Source organism: Priapulus caudatus, unplaced genomic scaffold, assembly GCF_000485595.1.
Source record: "Priapulus caudatus unplaced genomic scaffold, Priapulus_caudatus-5.0.1 Scaffold237, whole genome shotgun sequence".
NCBI classification, from domain to species: Eukaryota; Metazoa; Priapulida; class Priapulimorpha; order Priapulimorphida; family Priapulidae; genus Priapulus; species Priapulus caudatus.
The window spans coordinates 211,219-220,201 of NW_014577298.1; positions in this window are offsets into that span (position 1 = coordinate 211,219).

Below are 8,983 nucleotides of genomic sequence, written 5' to 3' on the forward strand. Positions count from 1 at the left end.
GGAGGGAGGGAGGGAAGAGGAAGAGGGAGGCGGAGGAGAGGGAGGGGAGCAAGTGAGACATAGGAATATCATTCCAGTACCTCCATATATCATTACTCATACCCACATGTACTCCGTTCCCCTGTCATCGTACACCGCTTTACAGCGACTTAATCAGCAACTCATTTGTGAACAGCTGGAACGTTCTCACCTCCTAACACCAATGCACGGCGGAATGCACACTGATGTTCACCCGCGTAGGCACATACATACCCTGCCGCCACAGCACGCACACCTTTACACGGGTACACAGCCACGCGGTTTCACTCACGCAGGGTAGAATCGGCCGGCGCGAGCGTGGACCACAGGTGAGAAACGCCGAGGCTTTTAAACGCTTACACGGGGCGCATAATGAAAGTTGGCTACCGTGTGGCCACTTTGTCGGGGGATCTCGTCATTCTCGTGTGTATGTATACTTTAGCGCGTGGACTTATATTATACATGTTCACGTCAGCCGGGGCTCTCTGTATATATCTCACTAGGTGGCAGCAGCGGCGATCACATAGTTGGGGATTATACATGGCGTTTACATTATATATCTTGGGTTTTATATATATACATGGGGATTAACATGGCTAGACGTAAGCTGGCCGACATATATACATATACTAGCTGCTCACATAGCTACGCTCAATGAATGTTTTATTTCGCGAATGAATGCAGCAATAAGGTCATAAAATGAGCGTGTGATCATGCACACATGATGCTGACCCACATATTGCATCTCATTATCTATTCATACGTTGGTATTACTTATTCATTCGTCTGTCTTTCTGTCAACTTTTCCTCTTCCTTTGTGTGCGTATATCAGTCAGTGTCAGTCTGTCTGCCTGTCTGTCTGTCTGCATGCCTGACTGCCTACCTGCCTCCCTGACTGCTCGCCTACCTACCTGCCTGCCTGCCTACCTATCTGCCTGTCTAGATCTGTCTGACTGCCTACCTGCCTCCCTGCATACCTGACTGCTTGCCTACCTGCCTGCCTGCCTATCTATCTGGCTGACTGCCTGCTTCCCTCCCTGCCTGCCTGTATCCCTGCTTCCCCGCCTCCCTGCCTGCCTGTATCCCTGCCTGCCCGCCTACCTACCTGCCTATCTGCCTACCTGACTGCCTGCCTACCTGCCTACCTGCCTGCCTACCTGACTGCCTCCCTACCTGACTGCCTTCCTGCCTGCCTACCTACCTGACTGCCTGCCTCCCTACCTGACTGCCTTCCTGCCTGCCTACCTACCTGACTGCCTACCTGCCTATCCACCTACCTACCTGTCTGTCTATCTGTCGGTCTGCCACCCGCTCACGCAATCTCCTCTCTGTGTGTGCGCATGCGGGCAGCACGGACACGCTTCTAGCTGGTAACCCTATTCCATCGCACCTGGTGCGACTACCACGCTTACCACATAAGAGTCCCCACCCACTACACAGAGAAATATATCTATAAAGGAACCCTAGTCACACGGACAGCACCACTCTGTCGGCTATCGGGTTGTGGAAGGACGCAGAGAGGGCGACAAAAGAGAGCACAGTCTGGGGGGCCACGCAACATTGTCGCATTCCGTGAAAGCCGCGCTGAGTTTGGACTTGTAAGGAACTGTAACCCTTCTTCCACGGCACTGACTTCCGACACCGCGGTCACATGTGAGAGCAAACAACCTTCTGCTTCACACCTGCAGTGTGGTTGTATGGCAGCAGGAGAGAGAGGTGGGTGAAGAGAGGGGGTGAAAGAGAGGGTGAAGATAAAGAGAGAGAGAGGGGTGAAAGAGAGGGCGAGAGAAAGAAAAGGAGAGCGAGAGGGATATATATATATATATATATATATCAAGAGCTAATAATACCTAATACCTATACCTAATAATATATAGATATACAGTATATATATAGAGAGAGAGAAAGAGGCAGAAGGAAGAGGGAAAGAAGAGAGCGAAAAAAAAAAAAAGACGAGGTGAGGTGGCCCGAGAGAGAAAGAGAGAGCGAGAAAGAGAGAGAATGAGAGAGAGGGAGAGAGAGAGAGAGAAGAGAAGAGAGAGAGAGAGAGAGGAAGAGAGAGAAGGGAGGAGATAGAGAGAGAGAGAGAGAGACGAGAGAGAGAAGAGAGAGAGGAGAGCAGAGAGAAGAGAGAGAGAGAGAAAAGACAAGAGAGAGAGAGAAAGAGACGCGAAGAGGAGAGGAGGGAGAGGATAGCGATGGAGAGAGAGAGAAGAGACAGAGATAGATGAAAGGATGGGAGAAACAGGGAGAGATATGGAGAGAGAAAGAAAGAGGCAGAAGGAAGAGGGAGATGGGGGACAGAAAACTGGCGAAGTGAGGTGGGAGAGAGAGGGAAAGAGAGAGAGAGAAATAGAGGCGAAGGGAAAGGAATAAGGGCGAGAAAAAACGACGGGTGAGGTGGGAGAGAGAGCGCGCGAGGATGGGAAAGAGATGAGGGGAGAGAGAAGGGCGGGACATCAAAAGCAAGAAGAGTGACGAGAGAGAGGACTGCGGCATACACTAGGGTTATTGTTAGACAGTTCTCGACTTAAAGCAATCAATCACGAACCGCCAGCATCCTAATACATCTATATGAACGGTTGTCAAACAAAATTTATACACGCTCATCATTGACTAGCTTTTTTTGTCAGCGTGGTGATTTTACGAGAAATGAGCCGGAAAGGCCGCACACAAGATTTTACGTTTGCAATAACACAATACAGTATGTTATAGAAGGGTAGGTAGGTAGGTAGGTAGGTTAGCCATAACTTTATTTTTATTTTGCGGCGCATAATATAGACATACACATCGGTAAGTTGAATAATTTGCTTAAAAACCAGCGGAGATTCACAAGGGTTTCAACAGGGTGACCCAGTTTATATGCCAATTACAACAATTCTGGTTTAAATAATCGTTATGCAAAAACCAGAAGTTATTAATATTATTATCGCGGTATATATATATATATATATATTATATATATATATTATATATATTTATATATATATATATATATATATAGTATATATATTAATACGGTAATAACGTGTAATTGATGAACAATAAATAAAAATAAATAATAATTAATAATAATAATAAATAATACTGTGTAATTTTTCTAGGTAGGTTGTGACGGTTTGTAGATGTGGTATTGATTGGTGAGTGGGTTGGAAGAGGCGGGCTTGGGGGCCCCCCTACACACCACACGGAAGGCGGGCACAACCACCGAGTTAGGGCGTTCGCACCCGCCTTACCATCTGTGCATAGTTACACACTGTTCTAGTTTTCATTGTACACGCTTAACTTTCCCCAGACTAATAAATATATAATTTACGTGCGCGAACGCGCGAAAGTTTTACCTGCGCTTGATTGATTGGCGTTCGCACAGCCGTCGGTGGATGAAACAACCGCATAGGTGCGGTACGGCTTTCTCTCTCGGGGGAGGGCAAACGTACTCATTTGGAAACTGTAACTACTAATCATGCAAGCCATGACTCATTCGATTACATGCCCCGTCGCTATAGAATCAACGTGGATAAGCACAGGCTTAGGATAGGCACTCGCTGCTACCTGCCAGTTTAAGCGGTTTGACAACCTCAGCTGACAGTTTTCATGTATGACATGTTCACGTGTAACACATGTTCGTGTACGAGAGTACTTAAGTGAAACAGACTGGCAGGTAGCTTGCTCTCATGGAACTAGCCATTCGAGGTTTTACACGGGATTTGATATAGCTCACTCACTAAGCTCAGGAAAGAAAATTCTCCTATAGGAAGATTTTTTTCTATCAAACACTGAACATATCTAAAGATAGGTCGTGGTGGCCAACACTTAGCCCGGCTTTACTTCCAAGTTACAAGTAGTTTTTCGTGTGTAATATATTGTCCACTCGTCTAAATACACATAGCTCCCTGTTACCTGTATGTCCCATCGCTAATTATAGCTCACACCTGGTGTATAGCACAGCCATAATAGTTAGCAATATACAGAGCACCAGGCATGACAGGAACCCCTCTAATATCTAACACATAGCACCAGGCATGGCAGGAACCCCTCTAATATCTAACACATAGCACCAGGCATGACAGGAACACCCTGCTCCTAATATCTAACACAGATGCAATCAGGCACTGGGCAGGAACCCGCTCTAAAATATCTAAACACAGAGCACCAGGGATGACAGGAACGCGCTTCTAATATCTAACACAGAGCACGCCAGGCGATGATCACGGAACCCCTCTAATATCTAACACATAGCACCGAGGCGATGACACGGAACACCTCTAATATCTAACACATGGCACCAGGCATGAACAGGAACCGCCTGCTAATGAGTCTAAGCAGCAGAGCATCAGGGCATGAACCAGGTAAGCCCCCTCTTAATATCTAACACATAGCACCACGGCATGGCAGGAAGGTCTCTAATATCTAAGCACATAGCAGCCAGACCATGGCAGGAACCCTCTAAATATCTAACAAACTAAGCACGACAAGACATGGCAGGAACCCCTCTAATATCTAACACACGAGGCATCAAGACATGACAGGAGCCCCTTCTTAATATCTAACACGACTGCAACGCGCACCAGGCATGGCAGGAAGCCGCCTCTAAATCTAACACCACTCAAGCACCAGCATGGGCAGGAACCCCTCTAATATGCTAACACACGAGCACCAGGCATGAAGGAACCCTCTAATAATCTAGCAATAGCACCAAAGCATCGACAGGAACCGCCTTACATATCACTAACACAGAGGCACCAAGGCATGGGCAGGAACCTCCTCTAATATCTAACACATAGCACCAGGCATGGCAGGAACCCCTCTAATATCTAACACAGAGCATCAGACATGGCAGGAACCCCTCTAATATCTAACACAGAGCACCAGGCATGGCAGGAACCCCTTCTCAATATCTAAACACATAGCGCCAGGCATGGCAGTGAACCCTCTCTAATCCTCTAAGCCACATAGCACCAAGCATCAGGAACCCCTCTAATATCTAACAAAGAGCAACCAAGGTCATGGCAGGAACCGCCTCTATATATCTAACAGATCATAGCACCAGCATGGCCAGGACCCTCTAATATCTAACACACTAGCGCCAGGCCATGGCAGGAACCCCTCTAATATCTAACACAATAGCACCAGGCATGACAGGAAGGTCCCTGGTGTCTAACGCAAAGCAACATGCAGGCATGGCAGGAAGGTACCTGGTGCATCATCAGGTCAATACAGACGGGTTTACACCTGTGTAGGCAGAGTGCAGCAAATAATTAAACTATGTGTCAACACACGTGAGAAAGCAGCATTTATCCGAGCACTCAGCAGATAAACAGGGCTGCCATGAGAGGCACCTGTGTTGTCAGGTGAGTGGGTGTGTTGACTCAAGAGTGTAAGGGACGGCTCGGAGCCCAACATCAAAGCACAGGCTCCCCTGTAAGACCTTGAGCAATAGCATCACGGGTACACATCGTTCGTTCACATAACAGCCGGTAACTTGCCCGCGTTCCTTCCATCGAAAAAACCTCGCGTCTCAGTTACGATATGGTTCACCTCTCAGCTCTGTCCCCAATCACAAACAGTTTGACGATTGTGGTGAAACACTGCATAAACATATATTCGATGTGATATTATCCTGATATTATAACATTACAAGTGATTATTCTACTAAAAAAAGTATAACCCCACTACCGCATGAATAACTACAGACAAAGAGTTAACTAATACGCGAAAAAGTTTCCCACATGTATTTGTATGAGCTAGGGGGCCTTGCGGCGCAGTGGTATCAGGTCAAGCAACTGCCAGAGCTGAGAGAAAGCGCCAACGTGTTCTAAATTACACGTGAAAACTCAGACACAACTCTAATCACACCGTTTAAAAGGCACTTCTGAACACATACTATTTACAATGAGTCACAACTAATACAGTAGCTGACTCAAACTCTAAACAGTAAGCTGCAACCGCCATATGGTAGCCAGCGTGTTGACAACTAAACGCGCCTTGCTCATTTTCCAACCGCGTAAAAAATCACACGCATTTCGCTAAAAATCCAATTAAATCGAATGCCCGCCCCAGTCGCGCGAGAGGTGCGAGCCTTTCAAAAATTTGTCACTCTCATCACGGTTGCCACGCTGAAAAGCAAGCAGGTGAAAGCCGGCGGCCAGTGAAAGGGGACAATATCAGCACGCCCGAATCATTAGCCACCATCCGGCATTCATACGCGACCAGTTTTTACGCCGAAACGTATAATTTCGCCGGTCGGTTTTTACGCTATGAATTCTTGCTCTCGTGCGTTCACAGACAGAACAGGTTTGCGAGCGGCCGCTACTGTGCAAACTAAACAACTCCTCCTCTCCCGGCCTTCCTTCCAAGCGACCATATCAAAAACCTGCCTCTCATTTTTTACTCCCCATTCACAAGGCACGAGTTAACTGTTTCAGTATCCATTCACAGAAATGAACGAGCAGTCTTTCAGTTTCAGTTTCAGTTCTTGGTAATATACGTCGAGGGTTCTGTTCTGGGTCGAATACCTATCGAGAGGCAAAACTAAACATAGACCATACCTCTCTTATCTAGTTTTCTCCTTCATTCATGCTCTCTTTTTGGCAGCTTCGTATTGTATGTATATATATGTACAATATAACAAACTACTACACAACAACATAATTAGAATTCTACCCCTGACGAAATTCATGTGCTAGTTATAATAAAATACATTTAAATTTAAAGCTAAATATTAGTTTATCACTTTCTGAGTTGTAGGTGGACAAATACATGCACAAACATCCACTTCCTTATATTATAATGCTATTATAGTAAAATTATTATAAATTGTGAAACCGTGATCCGATTACATCTGTAAGCCTTACTGAGCGTGAGAAAGCCCTGAAGGGGCCAAACCAAGGCTTATAGAACATGCACCAACCGTAAAAACATACCTCAGTAAACACTGCGAAACAAATCTGTCCACAGTATTTACCATATGCACACAGAAACATCACAGCGGTGCGGCCGCGTGTAGGAATAGATAGCAATACAGACTTGTTAAAAAATCGTTTGCTTCTAAATATACTGGAGTGGAATCAGGGGCGTAGCTACGGGGGGCCTGGGGGGGGAACGTGCCTCCCCCCCACAAATTTTCTGTGCCCCCCAGGGCCCCCCCCACTGAAAATTCATGCTTGATAAAAAAAAAATTGAATTAAAAACAATGCCGTTAGAACAGTATAATACAAAGAAAAGTGATATATTGTGCCCCCCCCCGAATGTAAGGCCCCCAGTGCCCCCCCCCCTGCTGAAAAAACCTAGCTACGCCACTGAGTGGAATACAATCAGGCATCGGTGATGTGTGGGGAGGAGAGAAAAATTTAGTGAGGATGTGAGGTGAAGTGAATGTGATGTGAATGAAGATAGCGATGAGAGATTGGGAAGGGAGGAGGTAGAGAATGAGAAAAGATGAGGTAAATGAGGGAGGCCCACGTAGGAGGGGAGTGGGAGGGCCAAGGTAGTGGAGTACCAGGTTGGTGCTAGGTTATAAAGTAGAAGATATGATTAATGAGAAGAAGGTGGATCAGGGAGGATGGCAGGGAAAAGTGGAAGAAGTCACGCGGTGGGTGAGAAGGAGATGAGAAGTTGAGGAGGAAGGAAGGGTGCAAATCCACTTTAGGCACCTTAGGTATCACGAAGTGATGCATAGATTTCTGTGTATCATCAACTGATGCACAGATTTCTGTGTATCATCAACTGATGCACAGACTTTCCGTATATCAAGGAATGATGCAAAAACCCTAACCCTAAACCTAACCAGTATAGTAACCCTAACCCTAACCAGTAACCCTAACCAGTATGTGTGTGTGTGCGTGCGTGCGTGCGCGTATTTTCACTACGGGATTCCCCTACATGATCACTATACTATACTAATGTAACTATACTATATCAACATACATCATCACCGATCACCATAACACTATCAGTATTAGAAATAACAAATCTACAAGTACAATGTCAATACTAACTAGACAGAGGGCACTCACGGAGAGTGCATACCTTCGCCAGCATGTAACATGTATGTGTTACGAGCTGGCTCGCCGCTCGCTGCTGGCTGCTGCTGACTTACTCGCCTGCTGCTGACTCGCCGCTCGCTGGTGGTTGCTGCCGACTCACTCGCCTGCTGCTGACTCACCGCTCGCTGACTCGACGCGCTATCGATCGCGCCGCGCGGACTGGACACACACACACACGAACACACACACGAGACCGATTACATGACCTCCGTTGCGCAGAGGTAATAAACCTACCGCCGTACCCCGGGCCAGGTCCCCAACACTATAACCCCATCACCATAACCTATCACCATAACGCTAACAATAACCATGCATAAGCTATATAGGCCTATACAGTGGCGTAGCTATGATTTTTTTCAGCGGGGGGGGGGGGCACTGGGGGCCCTACATTTTCGTGGGGGGGTGCACAATATAATCTTTTCTTTTGTATTATACTGTTCTAACGGCATTGTTTTTATTCAAATTTTTTTTTTATCCAAGCATGAATTTTCAGTGGGGGGGGGCACCTGGGGGGACAGAAAATTTGTGGGGGCGTCGTCCCCCCCAGCGCCCCCCCCGTAGCTACGCCCCTGCGGCCTATAATATATGCATGATTATGATTAGCATGCTAATAGCAATATAGCATGATACTGATAGCTTGAGTACGATTCGGCATCCCATTGATCACCCATCGATCACAGCACTCAGAGATAATTATGTCTCACCTGATCTCGCCCTGCTTAGTCACCTTGTTACCCCCGAATTCATGTAAGCATTGACACATTCACGCACCTTTCATAGTTCTTGCAAATCAAAGCCCAGTACACGAAATATTTAATTGTGTTATTGCACTACAAGCACACGCAGCTAAACCGCAAAACAACCGCCATGTTTCGCTCACCTGTGTATGGCTGTTCCGTTTAATTCGCGCTTGCCTCCCC